This window comes from Sciurus vulgaris (genome assembly GCF_902686455.1).
Source record: "Sciurus vulgaris genome assembly, chromosome: 3".
Lineage (NCBI taxonomy): Eukaryota > Metazoa > Chordata > Mammalia > Rodentia > Sciuridae > Sciurus > Sciurus vulgaris.
This window is the reverse complement of record NC_136463.1, coordinates 141,624,504-141,647,785: the sequence shown is the minus strand read 5'-3', so window position 1 is coordinate 141,647,785 and position 23,282 is coordinate 141,624,504. Positions and strand designations below refer to the sequence as shown.

Below are 23,282 nucleotides of genomic sequence, written 5' to 3'. Positions count from 1 at the left end.
GATCATTATATTATCATTATATGACCATACAAATTTGAAGATTCACTTTCGTATGGGGAAACATCTGAAGAGAAAAGGTCAATGAACATCTTGGTGTCCATTTTTATGTTGCCAAGAAAGATTCTTCCTAAGGTCCAAAGGGATAACAATTTCAGCACATGTGCTTCTACTCTCTACATCTACTCTCTACATCTCATTGTAGAATGAGATGTTCATGGGTTTTAAAAAACTGAGCTTGAGTGAACTTCTGTTCCACTGCTTCCTAACTGGACATAACACTTATACACATCCCATCTATTAAATGGGATACTACCACATCCCCACTTCATGGGGTGTATATACAGGAGAAAAGGATAGAAAGAGGGACAAAGACATGACAACAAGGATTTTGCAAATCACAGTAAGTGTAAGGCAGTACTAAGATTCTTGTGTGAATGGATACATAAGAAGAGAGTACCACCAGTGTCCAACCACAGCCACAAGAGCCAGTGTTCAGCATGAATACCAGCTGAATGGCATTGCAAGTGAGTTAGCTTCTTTGTGACTTGTCTTCATTCATAAAATTAAAATAATAGGCTAGGGAATGATATTGATCAAATTATATTGTTACATGTTATATTATGCATGTATGAATATGTAACAACAAATCCCACCATTCGTACAACTATAATGTATCAAAAATAAATAAATAAGTAACAGGGGTCTGGGACTGTAGCTCAGTGGCAGAGAGTTTGTCTAGCAGGTCTGAGGCACTGGGTTTGATCCTGTGCACCACATAAAAATAAATAAAATAAAGACATTGTGTGCATCTACGACTAAGAAAAAAAAAAAAAAAATAGCACCATGGCTTGTTGTTAGTATACATGTAACACTTAGAACAGTACATAATATGTAATGAATGGTAAAAGTTAGCTTCCATTTTATTATTTCCTATCACAAATTGCAGTTTTTTCTTAGCTCTACTAAGTCCTTTCCTAAAATAATTCATGTAAAGCGCCTAATAAAGCATTTACCAAGTAGTGAACACTCAACAATAAATGTTAGTTGGATATGGTACATATATCCATTTCATGTACCATAAATTTTCCAGGTTACCATTTTATCATAAGTTTTTGCACATAAATATAATTTGTCTCATGTTTCTGACAAAATCTTACCAATCACATTCAAAAACAAAAAAACTGTTGCATTTAACTGGTTAAATTTAAAGTATAAATACACGTAGTATGTGATAAATCAGTTATCTTATTTTGTAAATTATCAAACTTATTTCCTTCTAATTTGCATCATTTTCTTAGATGTTTATAATTATAGAGGATTTCAGAATTTGAGCATTTATATAGTTAACATTTTTCTACTTTGGTTCCTCAACTGTGATGTTGAAGATTGAAGACATGCATTCAAACTGAAATTTTATTGAAACGTGAGTTCAAATGTATTAAGAGTAGGTTTATGACATCACTAAGGGTTCTTCAGAGAAACAGAACAAATATGGGGTTTGTGGGGGTGTAGGTGTGTGTTGGAGAGAGAGAGAATTGTGTTGTGACTAATGCAATTGGTCTCATGCAATGGACTCATGCAATTATGGAGGCTAAGAACACCCAAGATCAACAGTGAGCAAGCTGGGGACCCAGGAGAGCTGACAGTGCACTTTTAGGCTTAGTATGAAGGCCTGAGAACCAGTAGAGCCAATGGACAAAGTTCGAGTCCAAAAGCCTTCAGGCTAGAGAGCCAAGAAGATATGATGCTTCAGTCTGAGACTGAAGTCCAGAGATCAATGTTCTAGCTGGAGCAGCCAGACAAAAGGAATTCCCTCTTATTTAGTTTTTTTGTTCTATTCAAGCCCACTTCCCACCCCCGCCACCACATTGGAGAGGCAAATCTACTTAACCAGTCTACAATTCAAATGTTAACCTCAACCAGAAATATCTTCACAGATACACCCAAAACGTTTAACCAAATATCTGGGTATCCAGTGGTCAGTCAAGTTGACTCATAAAATTAGCCCATCACTGGCAGTGATGCAATTTATCATTCCAACTGGGATGCCAGAAAAAGGAGCTACATGATAAGATGCCAGGTTCAAGTACAAACTCATTATCTCTGCTGAATAAGGATGTATTTTAACTCACATAAAAGGTTAGGGATCAGTTAAGAGAAATTTAGTGAGTATAAGAAGCAAGCTACCTTTTTTTCCCCCACAAATCCAAGATCATATCTTAGGCCTGGGAATGTAGCAGACATGAAGCAAATATTTACTGAACAAATGAGTTAATTAATATATGAACTATGTACGGAAATTCTCACATGACCTGGCTGACAAAGAGCATGATGACTATATCAGTAACACTTTTCTTTTAGAGTCTAATTACTCATGGGTGTCCAAATTCATATAACAGAATGTCATGATGCTAATGAAAACATCAAATTCATACTGTACATTAGAATACATTCCTGTAAGTTTTTAAGATTTTTTTTAGTTGTTGCTGGACCTTTATTTTTATTCATTTCTTTATACGTGGTGCAGAGAATCAAACCCATTGCCTCACATATGTGAGGCAATTCCTCTACCTCTGAGCCACAACCCCGGTCCCTAAGTTTTTCATGTATATATTTAGGGGCATTTTTCCTACTTATCATGAACATCCCTGGCTATAATCCTTAGGATGTGCGGAGCAGGGTTCAGGCTGCTCGGCTATAAGGTGCACTTCAGTGGAAAATTTCAACCGCTCTACTTAAAAACACAGCTTGGATAAATGACATGCTACTAGAGATTGGGGGATGTGTGGAAGCCCACCAGCCTCCATAGCTACTCTGACATGCAATGTGATACAAAGAACATAGGGTTTGGATTCAAAAGGCTGTATTTTAAGTCTTGCTCTTCCATTCATAGCTTTGGGACCTGGACAATTCCTAGTACCTCTTCTCATATTCTTAACTGGTAAAAACATTCGTCATTTTTTCTCTTTTCTCCCTTTAGTCTGCCCTAATCAATCTTTCACAAACTCATTTTTCGGTCACTCACAAGTTCTCTCCATTTCACCTGTCTTTTCTATTCTAATTAAAATTAACCTTTCTAAATCATATCTGCCTTACCAGAAAATACTTCTAATTAACCTTTTTTTTTGTCTTCCTCAAACCATACTCCAGTTTCTGCACTACTTGTCAAATTACATCCATTCTTTAAAAGAATGAGGCTGTGTTGTGCCTTTTTCATAGTCTTGATTTACCTCAGTCTGCAGGTTTTGAGTTTTTAGTTTTCTTAATATTCATTGAATTTGTACTCAATACTACATTTTCCTTGGAGCTATTTCAAGCATGTCAAGATACGGTTTCTCTATGAAATTAAGCTGTGGAAAGAGACAATTTCCACACCCTGCATTTCCTAGTACGTTCCTGGAAATGAATATTTGCTGACAATTGGATTACAAAATGAAGATAATTTGCTTTCCAGGTTCATTCATTGTTGTACTGAAAATGTGGACTGAACATATGCCACAATTAGCATAATCATGATTTTTAGAAACCTGCTACAAGTACGTATTATTAAACTTGTTATACTAATTAAATTTTTCAGAACTACTTAAGAAAAAGAAACAAAAGACAACTATATTGGAAAATAAAAACTATAACATATCTTTATTTATAAATAACCAAGTCTTATATATAAGAAATATCTGACTGAAACAATAAAAAACTTCTAAGAATAATTAAACAAGTTCAATAAGTAGAATATTAAAAAATTAATTATATTTCTACACATAGCAATCAACAGTTTGAATATCAAATTAAGGAAACAATCCCATTCACAATAACATCAAGAAGAATAAAATAAATAGAATAAATTTAATTGCAAAAGTGTAAGATGTTCCCAGCAGCTCAGGAGGCTGAGGCAGGAGGATAGCAAGTTCAAAGCCAGCCTTAGCAAAAGCAAGGCACTAAGCAACTCAGTGAGATCCTGTCTCTAAATAAAATACAAAATAGGGCTGAGGATATGAATCAGTGGTTAAATGCCCCTGAGTTCAAAACGCATAATCCCCCCCAAAAAAGTGTAAGTGTACTCTGAAAATGATAATCATTTTGTTGAAAGAAATTGAAAATCTGACTAATGCAAAGATACACTAGGTTCATGTGTTGAAGATTTCACGTTGTTAATATGGCCAAGTCCCCCAAACTGATCTACAGATCTAATATAATCTTTATCAAAAAATTAGCTGCCTGACTTAAAGCAATTAATAAGCAGATCTCAAATGCCTATAAAAGTAAAAGGAACTCAGAATGGTCAAAGCAACCTCTAAAAATTAGAAAAAATTTGGAAGATACACTTTTCAATCTTAAAATCTACTACAAAACAATAGTAATTAAGATACTATGGTACTATCATAAGCTAGACTTATAGATCAATAAAGAGTCCAGAAATAAACACTTACCTATATACTCAATTGATTTTCTACAAGGGTACCAGGACAAATCAATAGGGAAAGAATAGTCTTTTCAATACACAGTGTTCATATAACTGGATACACATGTACAAAAGAGTGAAGTGGGATCCTAATGTCATAGTACATACAAAATTTCATTCTCAATGATTTATCTAAACCTTTTAGAAGAAAACCTTCAAATAATATTCATAATTTAGGCAATGGTTTCTTACATATGATACCATAAGAAAAAGTAATAAAAGAAACATATAGATATACACATACACACATCTGTGTGTGAATATATGTATTCACATATATAATCAATTATTTTCATCCGAGTTAAAATCCTTTATGCTTTGAACAAATATAATGCCTTTCTTTATATCTCAAGAAAGTGAAGACAACCCACGGAATGGCAGAAAATATTTGCAAATCATATATTTATAAGAGTACAACTCAACAATAAAAAGATAACCTAATTAAAAACTTGGCTAGAGGTCTGAGTACACAGTTCTCCAAATAAGATGTACAGATGACTAATAATCATTTGAAAAGATACTCAATATTATTAACTGTCAGAGAAATGCAAAGCCAAGTCACAAAGAGAGAGCACTACAAACCCACGAGGATGGCTAAAATAAGCAAGACAAATATTAATAACTGCTGACAAGCATGAAAAGAACTTGGAACCCTAATGCATTGCTGATGGGATTGTAAAACAGTGCAGCCATTTTGGGGGCCAGTTTGATGAGTCTGCAAAATATTAAACACAGAGTTAGCATCCGATCCAGTGATTCCACCAAGGTATATACTTAGAGAAACTATGTTCATAAAAAAGTTGGATGCAAATGTTCAGAATAGCATATTTTAAAATAGATAAAAATGGAAGCAACCCAAATATATCAACCAATAAATAAACAGAATGAGATATGCTAAAACGATGTTCACTTCAGTCATCAGCTATGACTCCCCGTCAGTAGCCAGTCATGTACACTCAAATAAGTTACTTAACTTTTCAATTTTCTCAACCAGAAAATTCAGTTAATAATGACCTCCACAGCAGGGGTAGCAGTAAAGAGAACATAAGAAACTAAATATAAATTTCTTAATGTTATGCCTGGTGCATAAGTCCTCAACATGTCAGCTACTGTTGCTGACTTTTCTGAGCCCCAATTTCCTTATCCGTGATGGCGCAATAACAATACATCCTCCACCTTGGATCAGAGATACCATGAATCAAGAGCAATAATGCCTGACGTACTGCTTTATCAAATGACAAAAACAATGCACTCCATAAATGGAAAACATTTTAATACTGTGATTTATCAGACACTATGGATCATAAAGGGTTCTGCTTGTTCTTATTTGTGTTTTTAAAGACTCTGCTATTAGCCCTCAGTATAAATATGTGTATACTTGAGTCTAGCACCCTCTAAATGACTCCTCAGGAGGTCCCTTCAACCTGGAGATTCTGCGATTGGGCTCAAGATAACCATCCCATTACAACATACGAGTCTAACACTACTGTGATTCCAGTACATCATCTTAAACAATAGAAGCTTGATAAAAAACACTACTAGAATTAGGTTCTAAAAGATAAGGATTATTTCTGTTTTCAGTGCCAAGGTTAAAAGGGATTTCCACTCTGTGTGATTCATACGGATGGGTGTATTAAATCATGGCTCTCAGTGAAAATAGGCCACATTAAACTCTGCTAAAGAACATGCTTAAGGCAGGAATGACCCCTATTCACATCTAGGATGATGGCTTTAGACTATAAATTCCAAACAGCAGGAATAAGACTTCAGGGTTCTCTTCATAGAACATCAGACAGAATGACACATTTAATATATTCAAGTAATATTAGGGGTCATTGCTATTAATAAGAGTTGAAAGAACACTACTTTAGGATGGAATATGGCCAAAATTCAAGAATTTTCTCTCCCCTATAAAACTTGCACTCCTCTTAACTGACTTCTTTGTACACACGTACACCTCTCTTCAAACTGACGTAAAATCTGTCTCCACCCTGCCCCATACGCTCACAGGTATGAGTGATCCACACACAAAACTTGCATTTCCTAACTTCCCATGTACTGCTGAAGCCACAGCAATTTACCTTCACTACCTGACTATGTTCAAACTCTAAGGAACACACATAGTCTTTACTTAACCTCTCTCGGCACTTGAGCATGGTCACTATTTTTTCCCTGGGCTTCTGGGCACTGTTCCTTCCTGCTTTTTGTCTGAGCTAGTTCCCTCTCACAAGCTCCTATGAGACCCAACAAGTTAACTGAGGTATAATGTAGCTCCTTGGAGGGATCTGAGAAAATCAGTAAAGTGAAAAGATCTTGAAAACCATTTTCAATTGTTCTGTTGTGACAGCGGAAGCAAGTGACACACAGGGCAAAATGCTTAGGAGAGTGGTGTGACGCTAATGGTTCAGGAAAACGGTCTTGTGCAACTGGAGGAAGAAGAGAGAGTCCATCTGCTTCACAGCTAGCTCCACAAACTGGTCATGAAAATAATAAAGACAATTTTTCAAAACCATACTTAGTAAGCAAAAGTGTCTTTTTGGCAGAGCCTAACATACACACTCTGAGGTTTGAAAGAAGGCAAATGTTCATAAGCATAGCTTAGAGTTTTGGCATAAAATTTATTATTCATGAAAAAAAAGATGCTGATAGTTTTTGAGTAAACAAAGCTATAGTCTTTTGAAAAGTATAATATATTGCAGGTATATTGTGTGACATATCTGTTTTGCAGGACATAACTGTTTAAAGAACACAGTCTTAATCTAAATGTGTGCAAACACATAAATGCATGTATACATATATACTCTGTATGTGTGGGAGAGTGTATTTGCAATAAGCACAGCATTAATCAATCCATCTACATTGAGTCTCTAACCTACTAAGCTCAAGTGTGATGAGAATGGCCACCCACAAAAAGACCACCCAAGAAGAGGCAAAAAACTAGATGACCCTGTGGTCACAGAAATACAGAAATACTCTCTCACAATCTGAATTCAATTATGGAAATGGGTCTCCCCTCATCTCTGCCTATGATACAAATGCCAGGAATTCATTGTTTCTCAACCCTACCAAATAAACAGGCAGTTGCTTTCTTATCATGAATTCCTCTGCTATCTCGTCCTTCAAAGATGGCTCCAATCTAATTTTCTGTATAAAACCTTTTCTCTCGAATCCTGTGTGAGTTTTGTGTAGCACTTTTAAAGGACAATTAGAAGACTAGCTGTTCTAACAACAAAGTTCCACTAAACCAGCCTTTTAAATGTCCATTCTTCATTCCTCTCTTCTAAGCAATTCACTATTTAGTCAGGTAGTCACTCCTCTTGTCATATCCTGTACCAGCAAGCCAGCTAGAAGATGTGGGGAGGAAGTCGTTAAAATTTAAAAGAAATTTGCACTTAGATTACATTATAGGTGTCCCTACATTCTTTTTCCATTTGAAGAAGTCAACACTGGGATGATCTCCAAAGAGGATTGTTTACATAGGAAAGACTTTGTAGGACTTCAATCATAGGACTTGCGCTCAGAAAAACAGTCCTCATTTTCAGGAAAAGTTTCACAAATAAATGCATTTGTCTAAATTTCAGATGAAATAATATAGTTGAACCCATTAAGTCCCAAGTTTTCAATTCTGTGAATATTTCAATGAAATTGACACAAATGTATTAAAATTAAGGATGGAAATCAGAACTAAGAGTTTTCATATTCTTTATATACACTTTTTAGTAAGTATATATATATGCAAATGCTTTAGTGATTCACTGATTACTTTTCTCCAAAGAACTCTGAAAAAATAATATTTATTCCAAAGTGGTCGTAAGTGGCATATCTGTTGCTCAATTTGGTTTTTTTATAGGTATTTCACACCTGGGAGGATGAGACGAAATGAGTTAACTAGATATGCACCTTTTTTATTTCTACTCTAAATGTATGTTATGATTTGGATATGTGGTAGCCCCCAAGAGCTAACATGTAAGACAACACAAGAAAGTCTGAAGACGAAATGATTGAGCGGTGAGATTTAATCTATTCAGTATGTTAACCCACTTGAACGAATTAACTGGGAGGTAATGTAGGTAGATAGGATGCACCTGGATGAGGTAGTTCACTAGTGGTGAGCTTTTGGGGTTGATATTTTGTTCTTAGTGAGTGGAGCTCTTTCTGCTTCCTGACGGACACATCCTGAGCTAGGTTCCTCCTCCACACTCTTTTGCCACAATGTTCTGACTCACATTGGCCCAGAGCTATGGCAAAGGTCATCTATGAACTGAGATCTCTGAAATCTTGAGTGCCAAATAAACTTTTCCTCCTTTAATGTTGTTTTGTTTGTTACAGCAACAAAAAGGCTGACTAAAAAAATGTACTTTATTAGCTTTTATTTTTCACTTAGCATCTCTTTCTAAATATGCTACTAATCTCTTTAAAAGCAAATATTTTAAGTTTGGATCAAAGAAACATATTGACTCCTTTAAGCCTGCATAAATCACCTGTCATTCTTGGGTCCCTCTTTTCTTATCTCTAAAAGTGGTTCAAACTTAAAGCTAGTATTTCCTCACGAATCGCCTCTCCAGGGCTCCAATCTACATGCTGCTTTCCCTGGTCCATATCTTATTTCCTAGAAATGCTTTCCTCTTCTACTGGGCAGAGGGCAGAGGAATAGAACTTGTAAAACAACGAGAAAGGCATCCAGATTTCTTGATGCCCAGTATAGTGTTGCTCTGGCTTTTCTCTCTTAAGTGCCACCAATTTTGGATAATCATCTATTAATACATCCTTTTTTGCAATTTTCAATCTTTTGAATTCATTCTCTCTTCACTAATTCTAGTGCCAACTTCCTAGGTCATCATAGTAACTGTTTTAGTCTAAGACTCAAAAGACTTCACTGAAATAAGTATTATCTTTTTACCACTAAGTATCTTAAAAGTAATTTTAAATATCAAAGCTTCAAGTAATAAGGAATTAAGTATGCATGTGTATCTCAGAAATAACAAAAGAATAAAAATTAACATATATTTTTACTAGAGATGTATAAAAAGAAAATGAAATTAAACTCTATAATTTTGGGAGGAATATCTGTCATTAAGGTATTGTACATTAAAAATATTCCTTTATTGCCAGGCATAGAGGTGCACACCTGTAATTCCAACAACTTGGGAGGCTAAGACAGGAGGATCACAAATTCAAAGCCATCTTCAGCAATTTTATGAGGCCCTTGGCAATTTTATGAGGCCCTGTCTCAAAATAAAAAAAAAATTAAAATGGCTGGGGATGTGGCTTACTAGGAAAGCATCCCTGGGTTAAATCCCCAGTATCAAAATTAATTACTTAAAAGAAAACAAAAATATTCCTTTTAAAAAGTATGCCTAAAACCAAAGGTCTGAAGGCAAAGTTTGCATTTGTAGTATTTCACCCATTTCTTTTATTTATTTGTTTGTTTGTTTGATTTTCTGTGCTGGAGATGGAACCCACGGTCTCACACATGCTAGATGATTACTCCGCCACTAAGGCACATCCCTAGGCTTCACCTATTTCATATACATACTCACAATACATAATGGCTCAAATAGTGGTCCCCAAACTATATGCCCAAATCCTAACTTCTGACTTTATTTGGAAATATGGTCTCTGAAGATGTAATTAAGGTGAAATTTGTGAGATCATTCCTGATTGAGTCCCACTGGATCACTGAACAGAGAGAAAGATTTGAGTACAAAAAATCAAAGAGGGAAAGTCACCTGAAGATGAGGACAAAGAGTGGAGTTATTCAGGTACAAAAAGAGAAACACCAAGAATTGTCAGCCACCACCCAGAAAGAAAATAATCATGGACAAGGTTTTCCCCCAGAGCTACAGGAGAAACCAGTCCTGGCAAACATTGATTTTGGACTTCTGGTTCCAGAACTGTGAGAAAATAAATTTCTGCTGTTCCAAACCATTGACTTTGTAGTATTTCTTGTGGCAGCCCAAGAAACAAACACATTATATGATTACCTATTTAAACATTTTTCCATGTATTCTACTTCCAAAAATGGATTTTCTGAATTATTACAGGAAAAATGTCATGCATTCTGCTCATACAACAGAATGGAGAAATAAATAGAATTGAGTAAGCCAACAAAAATGTTTAGGAAAGAGTCTAGACTAAAAGAATTGCTGTAAAGGGTCAATACAGTATAGTGAAGACTGTAAGTTCTACAATTAGACTGGCATCTTCTATTGTTGGTTTGATCATTTATTTTAGTTATATGAGCTTAGACAAGGTATTTAACCTCTCTGAACCACATTTCCTACCTCTTCCATAGACTGAAAGAAAGCAGTACTCTATCATGAAATTATGAGAAAGAAATGTGATAATCGATGTGAAAAATTTTTGCACATTTCCTGGCATGTGGTAAACAAATACATGTTGAATAAATGTTAGCTTTAATTAGTTATAATTAAATTCTCATGATGGATTATCTAAAATTTGATCCTTTATAAATCAGATATAATTTCCCATGAGACCCTCTGAGAGGGTAACTTTCTCTCCTATCTCCAGTGGCAGTTGCTCTAATTTTGAAGAACTTCACCTGTGGGCTGGGGATGCAGCTCACTGGTAGAATGCTTGGCTAGTACGCAGAGGTCCTTGGGCTCAATCCTCAATAGTGCAAAATGGAAAAAAGAAAAAAAAGAATACCCTTAAAATTGATATCCCATAAGATATTATTAAGAATGTCCCCTAATTAGGAAACAATAACTGTCATCTACGGTTAAGTAACGTAGCTATTCACTTCACTAACACCGAATATAAAGGTTGTATTGTCCTACAGTTATGCTTAAATTTATTTCACCATTTCCCATGTCACTACCTCCTGAAGGTAGCCTATCACCCCTCTTGACCTCTATGATCCTACAATATTCTGATATTTAAAAAATGTGCAAATACCCCTTTAGTTTTTTTAGGTTAATCAATATTGACACTTGAACAAAGTCCTTTTTAATTAGTGATCAACATGTGACAGTATTTCAGAGTTCACCCTAGAACACTGAAGCATTCATCTCCTGATAAAATCCTAATCCTCTAAACAAGGCATTCTTTCCTATTTTACAAATAAGGATACCAAAACTCAAAAAAAGCCTAATGAATTGTCAAAGGTGTGGAGTCATGTTAGTCTAATAGATAATATCAGGCTTTTATTATGAAAAATAAAACATATATGAATAGAATAACAATAAATCACTGTGTACCCATCTCCTAACTATAATAGCTATTTTGAAGATTAGAAATCTCTCGATATTTCCCTAGTAGGACAACACATGCACATTTCTAGTCCTAGTTCTTTAGTAATGTATCATTACAAATGTACACCATGTCTTAAAACGGAAGGGGAAAAGGAAAGCAGAAAAAGACCTAGAATGGGAATTTTCCATCCAAGCATTCTATCTCTAAATCCAGAAGGACAAGAACAAAACCAGGTGATACCACTCAAGTGATCATAAGTGTATCCCCAAAAACTTAGTAATCATGATCTAAATAGCAAGTCTAAAAATTCACTGGCCAAAGCAAAACCTAGTCATGCATAAGTCCCATGAATGTGTCACATATAAGGGTATTTTAAGTCAAATGTCTGCTTTTTAATTGATATTAAATGTAAGATGCTTTTAAAAGTGTATAGTATCATAAGAAACAAGATCTTCAAATAAGAAAAAAGGGGGACCTATTTCTCTCCTAGTTAAAATGATGAGCAATTTTAATTAAACAAGCTAAATGTTCCTGGGAGTCCATCACCATTTTTACCTGCATAGGTCACAGAAGTCATCATGAAGTGCACTGTACCCAACTAATGTGTCAATGAGAAAAGAAAACAAATTGAACTATGAATATAAAATTGGCAGGAGTAAGTGAAGATTCAGAACTTCCACACAGAGTGGAGAGATAGCCAGGGGCAGAAAATAGAAAGTCATTCTAAAGAAGCAGTTATATTTTTAACAACTCTTCTGAGGCCACGCTGGCATAAGTACTGGACAGATGGGTGTAGTGATAATTATAAACATATTTTTACCTTACTTTTTTATAGCTATTTTAAAAATACTTAAAGTTTAGAAGGCGTTTCTCAGATGCAGTATAGTAGATTTCATAAAAGGCAGATTACCTATTTTATTGAAACAATGACTTTCAAAGAGACATTTACAATTTCTCAGGGTTGTGGTTAATAACTAAATGCATCAGTCTCACTGATGAGGGGGGAACTCAGTAAGAGAGAAGCTGACTGGATTAATGCATCCCTTATCAATGATAAATGTGGGAGCCTGGAAGATCTGAACTCTAGAGGGAGGGTTGAATCTTTGTACAACATCCTGCCCCATAAGTTAAAAGAGGCCAAAAAAGACTTTCAGAAGGATACAACTGAATAGTTACTATGCTCTTCCATGAATGCAAAGACAGTAGGCTTAGATAACAGACAGAAGTTTATAATTACTAATTTTAAAAATTAGAAAATGAAAAATGAGATTTTGAACTATGTGGTGTTTACATCTTTAGATTATCTTTTGACCATTAATTAGCCCAAGCATATAGAGTTTGAATGACTTGCTTCTCAGCACAGGCAGTAAATTTCCCTGTCCCTCACTTTCAAGGACTGAGTTGACATAGAGTTCTTAATTGCAAACAACATATGCACTTTAGTTAATTTAAGCAAAATGAAGTTTATGGAAGGACATTCCAGACTCACAGAAATTCTAAGATGGAACCAGCCTGTGTAGTCAGGAATAGCACTGAAGTAGCATAACACCAGTCCTATGGGATATTACACTGCTACCATCACCAGGCACACACATCAGAGTCCACTTTGCTAACCCAGATCTGGGCATCAAATACTAGATTAGAAACTCCACTATGCCTGCCCCTGTCAACAAAATGTATTTGCCAAATTTATCACTGTCAGAATGGCTTCTATGGTGCCTGTTTCTTGTCACTAATTTTCAATTCAAAGTTGTCCCTGTATGCATCTGATTGACAGAGCCTGGGTCATCTACCTGTGTCCTACATATAAAAGAAGATGAGGAAGCAAGCTTTTATTTTGGAAAATGACTCACAAGGAAGGATTTCCTTAATACTCATAAAATTCACCAAAGATGTGGAGGAATTATCAAAAACATCAAAGGTATCAAAGATACGCTCAGGAGTATCTACACACTGGTGTTTGAAAAACAACGTCTACTATTGACTCTTAAGTCCACGATCTGGACTTGCCAACCTCTCACCTCATCTCCTGCTACTCTCTTCCCACCAGCCATTTTGGTCCTCCATTGACCTCCAATATGAAAAGCTCTTGCAGCCTTAGGATTTCTGCCTTTGAGTATCCCCCTTCCTGGAACCCCACATTCCTAAATGTATCTCCTGCTTTGATCTCAGGTCTCAACCTCAATGTTACCTCCTATGGGAAGTCTTCCCAGGCCACTCCTCCAGGCATCCACCACCACACACCAGCCACGTTCTTCCTTGCCACCAGGTTCTATGTGCACTGTGGCACTGATCACTGATTGATTTTGTTTTGTTTATGTTTCACCTAACTTGCTAAAATGTTGGTGTCTGTGATCTTGTCTGTCTTTTGTGCTGCCACATCTTCCACACCCATGTGTCTTTGGGTACCACATGATGTTTCAAATACATGTACTCATTATGTAATTATGTTGAAATTATGTATTATGTTGAAATTCATATGTTGAATTATGTTGAAATTCATATGTTGAATTATGTTGAAATTATGAAATTATGTATTATGTTGAAATTAGGTTAAGCTTTTCTCCTCAAACATTTATCATTTCTTCATGGTGAAAATGTTTAGAATCCTTCTTTCTAGCTCTTTGAAATATATAGTACGTTACTGTTATGTATAGTCACCTTACTGTGCAATAGCACACCAGAACTCCTTGCTCCTTTCTAACTGAACCTCAGTACACACTGATCAATCCTCTTCCCAGTCCCTCCTTCCCCATGCCCTCCCCAACCTCTGTTAAACACCGCCATACTCCCAACTCCTATGAGAACAACATTTTTACATTCCACATATGAATGAGATCATGTGGTGCTTGTCTTCTTGCTCCGAACTTATTTCATTTAGCATAATGATCTCCAGTTCCATCTGTGTTGTCTCAAGTGACAGGATTTCATTCCTTTTTATGGCTGATTAGTAATCCATAAGTACATAGGAAAGTTTTCTTTACTCATTAATCAGTTGATGGACACTTAGGTTGTTTATACTTTTGACTATTGTGAATAGTGCTGTAATAAACGTGGGAGTACAGATATCTCTTTGATAGACTGATTTCACTTACTTTGTTGTTGTTGTTAGGTTTTTTCTTTTTCCTGATACTGGGGATTGCACCTGGGGCCTTGCACGTACAAGGCAAGAACTCTACCACTGGGCTACATACCTAGCCCTTACTTCCTTTGGACATAAAGACAGTAATGGTATTGTTGGATCATATGGTAGTTCAATTTTTAACTTTTTAGGGAACCTCCCTATTGTTTTCCATCCTCACCAGCCCCTTGTTATATTTCTATAATAGCCATTCTTATTGGCATGAGGTGATATCTTTTTGTGGTTTTGATTTGCATTTCCCTAACCATTAACGATGTTGATCATTATTTCATATATCTGTGGCCATTTGTAAGTCTTCTTTCAAGAAATGTCTATTTAGGTCTATTGCACATTTTTAATTGGGTTATTTGGGTAGGTTTTTGTTTTTGTTTTTGATTCTTGCTATTGAGTTTTTGGAATTTCTCATATTTTAATCTCAGATATTAACCTCTTGTCAAATGTATAGTTTGCAAATATTTTCTGCCTTTCTGTGGGTTGTCTCTTCACTCTGATGATTATTTCCTCCATTGTGCAATCCCATTTTTCTATTTTTAATTTCCTGTGCATTAGAGTCAGTTGCTTCTCAAAGAAAAAGAGGCAGTAGGGCAGAGCAGAAAGAATGTTGACTAGCAAAAAACAAAATATGAATTCTATGGTTATACATTTCTGAGTCCAAACCTGTGCACCAAGACCCATATTAACCTTTAAAGATTTTTGAGATCATTAAGTGTGACCACAAATGTAAAGGGCCTTTTATAGCATGATATGTATAAGTGCTTCATAACTGGAAGTCATAAAAATTATTATTAATTTATGAGCAATGAATTCATGTCTGAGTTCATATTCTCTAAACAATATGCCAGGGGAGACACATCCTTAAAAAAAATCTAAATCAAAGAGTTTTCTTGTATACAATTTCATGCACAACTAAAATTTACTGGGATTTGCTATGTGACAAAGGTTTGAAGCCTCTAAATTTCTTTCTAGCTATTAATGCTAAGTGCATTTCAATCTCAAAAGATTATGTGGTCACCATAAAATAAGATCTATTATATTATAAAATAAGATTATAGTAAAAATAGACTATTATTTGTACTTTTATTTATTTTGAAGCACTTGTTGAATCAAACACTAAACAAAGTTCTAGAGACACAAAAGATATTGAAAATAATCTCTGCCTTCAAGGCACTTATAGTTTCACAAAAGAAACTCAGAAAATGAGCAACAATGTGACATACAAAGTGCTACAGCAACTCAGAAGAATGGTACCCAGTTCAAACTGTCAAAAATTTAAAAAGGGGTTTTAGAAGAAGTGATTCAGAGCAGAATCCTAGCTGAAGGATGAAGAGGAGTTAACAAGAAGTACTAAGGGTCAGACATGCCCAGAAATTCTTTGCAGATGCAGAGAAAATAGCATCTGCAAAGATCCAGTTGAGAGTTTAAGCAGGACATCTCAAAGAAACAGCAAGGGTAAGAAGGAATAGGGTCACAAAAGCCCTAAGAAAGGAGCATTTCAAAGAAGGGGCTATTCCTAACAACCCCAGTTTTAGAGTGCTAAAACTGCAAATGATTGATATCCTTTACTTAGTCTATTTTCCCCCAAAAGAGAAAGAATTTATTCAATTAATTGTCACAATACCTTCTTAGTCTGGAGTTAATCCTCAGTTTGGGGTCAGGAATTACATTTTTAAAATAAATGCAGTGTGTTAACCATTATATTTTCATCAAAGCTCAGACTTGTGTTCCTTTTTTAATTCCTTTATACTAGCAACTTTCCTGAAAGTAATTGTACCTTGTCTTTCTCTGTGCCTGGAATGCCTTCGAGTCGCCTTTCTTTGGCAATTTTCTCTAATTCCTCTAAGCAGCATTTTTCATTTCCTCCCATAAAGTGACAGCACTTTCTACATTACTTCTATTACAGCTCTTAGCAAATTGCCTTTTAATAAGTTAGTTTCTTGCTAACTAAGCTTCTGGAGGGAAGGTTTGATCTTTGTATCCCAAACATGATCTCCCTCCCATAAACTTTTTATTAATTTCAGAACAGCTTTAGAATTACAGAAAAATTGCCAAGGCAATACAGATCCCTGTGGAACCCTTTAAAATTCAGATTTAGCTATGGAAGGTCAGGGAAAGTCTGAATGCTATGCATTCCTAATAAGTTTCAACCTGATATAAAGGCTGCTGGGCCAGGGTCCCCAGTTTTGATGAGTGCCAGACACATTAGGAAAAAAGTTCTCAGTCCTGGTTACAAATTGTAATCACCTGGGTAGCTTTTCTTTGTTTTTATATTCCAAGGCTTAGGCCCCATCTCCAGGGGTTCCAGTTTAATTAATCTGTCATAGATCCAGCAATCTATATTTCATTAAAAAGTTTTCAGGTGATTTCAATGTGCATCCAGAGTCAAAAATCACTTGTCCTAATTCAATGGACTCTCATATCCTAGCAGGCTCCCAATTTCCTCCTCTATACAACAGAAATAATAAATATCTGAGAAGTGGTTTTGGAGTAAATGAAAGAGTGAAAGTAAGGCACAAAATTCAGGGCCCACTACATTCTAGTGTGCTTAAAAAATGTTCATTAAAGATTAATTATTTTGTCAATTCTAACGGGCAAAAAGACATGTGAATTCACATTTCTGTTCAATAAAATTTTGAGAAAACTTCTTTTCCTAAGCTGTCTTTCCAGAGTTAAGACTGCTCTCAGATCCCCAGCTGTCAAGAGAACACTTGAAAAGGGCAGAGTTCAGTGCTAGGGTGGAGTCACTGGAGAAATTCCCAAGTCTTTAGGGAATGTGGTCGGGAAGCATCCTTTGATTAATTCAGCAGACCCTGCAGCTGAGCCTCAAGTACAGGGAGTCCCTGCCTGTGTAGGACAGAAACTGCTTTGTATGGGACAGTCCAAAGTGTGGCTACTTGGGTCTAAGCTGCTTTTCATAGAACAATGACTGATCACATCTGCATTGCAGCTGGTCTTCAGGACAAATCTCAGATTGATCTCGTTTCAAACTGCTGTTTATAGGCTTAAGGGCAAAGCTCCTAACAAAATTCAAACAGTGGTCATATTGTCATTAAATTAAGTAAGAGGGCACTAGCAACTGTAAAATAACATGCTTTTAGATGAACTTCTCCCAACATACAACCTTTCTCCAACCCTAAGGGGGATAAAAGTGACTTGACTTTTTAACAGCTCCTGAATGTTAGTGTTACCTCATCTTTATTTTCTTTAAACTATGGTTAGTAGGTTCTCAGGATAATTTGAAAAGACAGAGCCTATAGATTAAAAGAAGCCATTCAAAATTACAACCTCCCATGAATTAAAAAAAGAACGAATACAAAGATAATTAATTCTGGCTTGACCTAAAGCAGTAAGCATCTCTGCGTCTTTGCTCACAATATTTTCACCTGCTTTAACAGCAGGAATGTTACTTATAGCCCCTTCAAAGCCCCTTAACTTTTGTCTCTGACATTTCATATCAGAACAGTGTTCTAATTGGTCTCACTGTCTCCAGCTGAGCTCCCCCACGCCCACTGTCTACCACACTGTTACCACAATATAAAGTTGATCAAATTGTTTACCTAAATTCCCAAATTCTTTAAAATGGTATATAAAATGCTCCAAGATTAGAGCATTCAAGAAGTGGAATAATTATACAAGTTTAGAACTGAATTTTTCTCTATACAATATTTTGTGGTGAGTTTATAATAACAACTTACATTTTTGATCATATGAAATGTCTGTTAAAAATGTAAATTGCTGGATTCCATCCCTGGTCTTTGGGTAGGGAGTCCTGGAATATTCATCTTAACCCTCTAAGTGACTCTTACACACAATAAACTTTGAGAGTCACTAACCACAGATAATGTTTTCAAATCTTTATGATATAATGGCCAAAAATTGGAGGTTTCAAATATGTTTATTTTGGCTGGACAAAAGAAAACATAAGAGCAGTTACAAAATGGAATGGGTTATGATTGCAGCTGATGAGACTCTGGCATCTGCAAATGGACCTTGAATAACTAGTCTCTGGGATGTGGTAGTCATTGTGTATCAAGAAAGAGGTTGAAAGAGATCATTTCTAGGGTCTATCTCAACTGTAAGGTCCTAAGACTGTATAATTAAAGAATGTTAAGGCTAAATTATACTTCAGAGACAAAAGAAGAAAAAAAAAAAAAGAGTTACCTGGAAAAAGAGTCATAAAACTGGCCAGATACGTTTTTAGAGAGTAGTTTATTGGTAAGGCAGCTCTCAGAGTGACAAAAACCTTAATTAATGGAACAACTCTTCCTAGAAAAGATCAGCAATTAACTGTTTTTCAAGAGTTTTAACTAGTCATCCTGTGGTTTTAAATGTCTTTCTTGGTAGCACTAACAGAGTAAGTAAAATTTAAGGACTCAGCTGAAACAGGGAAAAGATCAGGCAGTTTTGGCATTCCTGGGCCATGGTGACCAGGCTGGGAGATAGGGTCTCTGGAACTATGTAAATACCAGTAATCAAATTTAACCTTTCACTTTCAAACTAAGACAATGAAGCCCAGAGAAGTGTGCTATAAATTCACATAGCTAGTCAGTGGCAAAATAACTATTTTAGAAATCCACACTTGGACACCTAATCTGGTGTTTGGGTAATAAAGATTACTTTAAGATTCCCAATTGCTTTTGAATCAGAATCCTAAAAAGAGAATCAAAGAAAACCCAAGTGTGAGAAATTGTATTCATATAATAAATATACCACATTGTAAACAAATGGCTTGAAACAATGGCATTTAAAAAGTAGACTGACATTTCAAGGATAGCTGCGATAATGCACCTTATGTTCTCAGAGTTATATTTAATTCTGTATGGCAGGAAAATCAGTGATTACTCTTACTTTATGACATTTTAAATAAAAATGCATTCCAAAAAGACAATATTTTCAAACACAGTTCTTATGTTATACACATTTTATATATATTTATACCTATAGTTGATAGAGACATGTCAGTATTTTAGTGGATATGTACATTTACAGGATGTACATATTATGTGTATTATATACATATAATGTGTATTATGCTCAATACACATTAATGATGGAATAATTTTATTTTTCATAAATTCTGACTCACTAATGCTCTTTTTAAAGATTGACTGAACTTATCAACCACCATATATTTAACAATGAACACTCTTTTTACAAACATCCAACTAAAGAGTTTGAGATTCAACAGCCTAAGAAATTTCAGTAAGTTTTGTAACTTTAAATACCATCTACACGTTGATGTATATCTCTAGCATAGACATTTCTTCTGAACTGCCTACTCAATGAATATCAAACTTAACAGGTCAAAAATCAAATTCCTAATCTTCTCCAACCTCTTCCCTCTAATGTTTTTGTTAGTTTGTTTTTGTTTTGTTTTGTTTGTACTGAGGATTGAACTCAGGGGTGCTTTACCACTGAACCACTGAGCTACATCCCCAAATCTTTACTTTTATTTTGAAACAAAGTTTTGCTAAATTGCAAAGCTTGGCCTTGAATTTGTGATACTCCTGCCTCAGGCTCCTGTGTCACTGGTATTACAGGCATGTGCCACTGCACAGCTTCTCTTCCTCCAATGGTTGTACTCATATGGGGAAAAAGAACACATACACACACACACACACACACACACACACACACACACACACACAAATCCATCCAGTTGCTAAAGTTGGCATCATTCTAGATTTCTCTGTTAACATTCTATGTACATCAGCAAATTCTGTCCCCATTGCAAAACTACATCCTATCACTCTTCACTATCTTGGTTGCTACAGTCACCACTGTCTTCTTCAAAAGCCTCCTAAGTAGCATCCCTGCTTCCACCTATGCTGCCATATAGATATTCTCAAAACAGTAGCCAGAGTGACACATTATACATTTACCAACTTGCACTCCCACACTGAGTGTATGCCCTAGAAAGGTACTCTATGACCTTCCCACTTCATTCTTCTGGGCCTCTATGACTTAATTCCCTGCTACTCCTCAAATTGCTTACTTCATTCCAACTACCCAGTTCATCTTGCTGTCCACTCAATACTCCAAGAAAAAAGCTGCTATTTTTGTATGCAGAAGGTTCTCTCCCCCTGCATCTCCTTGGCTTCTTTCCTCACCTCCTTTGCACATCACTGATAATGCCAAACTACCATGGGAGTATATACCTAGGTTAGCCTCTGTATCAGGGTCCTAGTGAATGAGTGTCCACTTAGAACTGGGTTCATTGGTGAAGACAGTAATGAAGAACTGTTATCAGGGTGTGGGAAGGATGCCACAAAACTAACAGGGAAAACACGGAGCCTAAGAGACAGTAATACCAGGGATATTGCCACCACCAGTCCTGAAGGAATATGAGGGAAGGAACATATTAGAAACCAGAGGAAGATTCCAACAGGGAAGGCTACCTTGAAAACACAGTGATGGTTGGAAAAGGGCAGACGGCAGCCTGAAGCACCTGCTAGAGAAAGGAGCTGAAAGAATGAGCACCCTGAACTCATACTTCTCCCTCCCTCAGATCTTTCCCAGGAGATCTATCAATATAATCCACAATGGTTTGCTTGCTAAGGCAGAGAGTAGGATGGAGAGGGGGAGCATAAGCACCTCTCTACATTTCTCCCTATCTCTCCTACCTAGTGAATTTTTTTTTTCCATTGCGCAAACCATTATTTGACATCTTGTGTTTCCTTGTTTATTTGCTTGCTTCTGCCATGAGAATGTTAGCACCCTGAGCACCATGGACTTGTGTCTGCTTGTGTGCTGTGATCTCCCTATCACCTAACAAGGAACCTGGCACATATTAGACACTCAAACAATATTTGTTAAGTGAACCAATCTTATGTGATAGTGATTTTCCATTAAATTGGATTTTGTTTTTTATCATACTGCATAAACTCTATTTCTTTAAGAAAAACTCCACCAACTGTGGGTAGGCCAGCAGGTGATTTATGAATTGATTCATGCTTGATATACAGTGCAGACATTTCCAATATTAAAAAATGGAAAATAAAGTAATATATGTCATATTCAAAAGGTAAGGGAGTATTAAATGTTTAAATATCCATCTATATACCTGCATTCGCCATGAATACATCAAGCAAGACCTCTCATAGGGCACTTTATTGTCCCGGCAAGAGTTTATTACAGAAAAGCTCTTTGAGGAACAGACATTGGTAGGACTTCTGATTTCCTGGATTTCTAAAGTATTCATGACATTTGGGGAGTCATTTTATGTAGCAATCGCAAATGCATTCCCTTTTTTTTTTTTTTTTTTTTTTTTTTTTTTTTTTTTTTTTGTTTCAGCTTTCCAGACTACCCTGAAGCTGGTTCAATTAAAGGGAAAGATAAAACAACAGGGCAGAAGGGCAACCCTCTGTTTCACTTGTGAAAATTGAGGAATTCATCTTGGTGAAGAATCTATTAGCAAGTAATATATTTGCTAATTCTAGTAGCACCTCCCAGGCCACCCCAATAGAAAAAGGACAGCAGTTAGCATAACATATCCTTAGAAGAAACAGAAGACAACTCTGGATTCATCCCTAGAAAAGGTCCTTCACACCCACTCCCATTTCATGACAAGAAGAATCTCATTCCTTAGAGATCCTTGTCTGTCTTCAATTTCCTGGAAAGAAAGATGACAATAAATAAGATTGGGAGAAGTTTATAAAGAGGGATGGAAGTAAATAGATCAAGTTACACGAGGCTTTTGACATTTACACTAATATTAACCATAGAAGCATAAATTCATACACTCTAAGAGCAATATTACATATTTTCATCCATTTACAAACCTTTTCCTATGAAAGGAAATAAGCTATGTTACTATAATTGCTCTCCAATTTAAGAAATAATCTTTGGGTTCCTAGGGGAAATTTATTTGTTATCGACCCCATTTCATATTTTTCAGTTTAGGGACCTACTCAGGTACTATGAATTTTTAATTTTATACAATGAGGGTAGAGGAGTCCTTTACAAAAATAAATTTCAAACTACTACAAATTTAGTTAACTTGACAATTATTATAAAATTCACAAAATTCAAGAGAACTTTATATGTTTCTACATATTTTTTGGAGGTTTTTTTTGTTTTCCTTTGGCTCATACTCTTTTGCATGTGTCTTCATATTTCAAATATGTTATATTATCTTCTATTGGCTCGAAGATAATTCAATTCTTCCTCTATCAGGGTCAGTAAAGAATCCTCTCTACACAGGTGCTTCAGGTCCCAGGTGCTCTCAGATGCATGCATGTCATTAAGTGACCTCTGATTACATACTTCAACTGATTGATCTGGATACAAAGTCTCATTAGGAAGCAGTAGCAAAGTCTGTGGGAACTTTCAGAACCATAGAAAAAGCATAAATACACAGTGAAGTAACTTCAAAAAATATGAATATTAAGATTGACCATATGATAGTGCTGATGTTTAATCATTTACAACTTCCGAAATTAATGATTCATATGGCTCACGCTAATT

At 35.8% G+C, this 23,282-nt stretch overlaps 1 protein-coding gene across 12 annotated transcripts in view; it reads right to left on the bottom strand.

Annotated features, from left to right (window-relative positions):
- Positions 1-23,282, bottom strand: part of LOC306657983 (PTB domain-containing engulfment adapter protein 1) — a 260,729-nt gene that overhangs the window by 201,303 nt on the left and 36,144 nt on the right. The gene's annotated exons all lie outside the window — the stretch shown is intronic.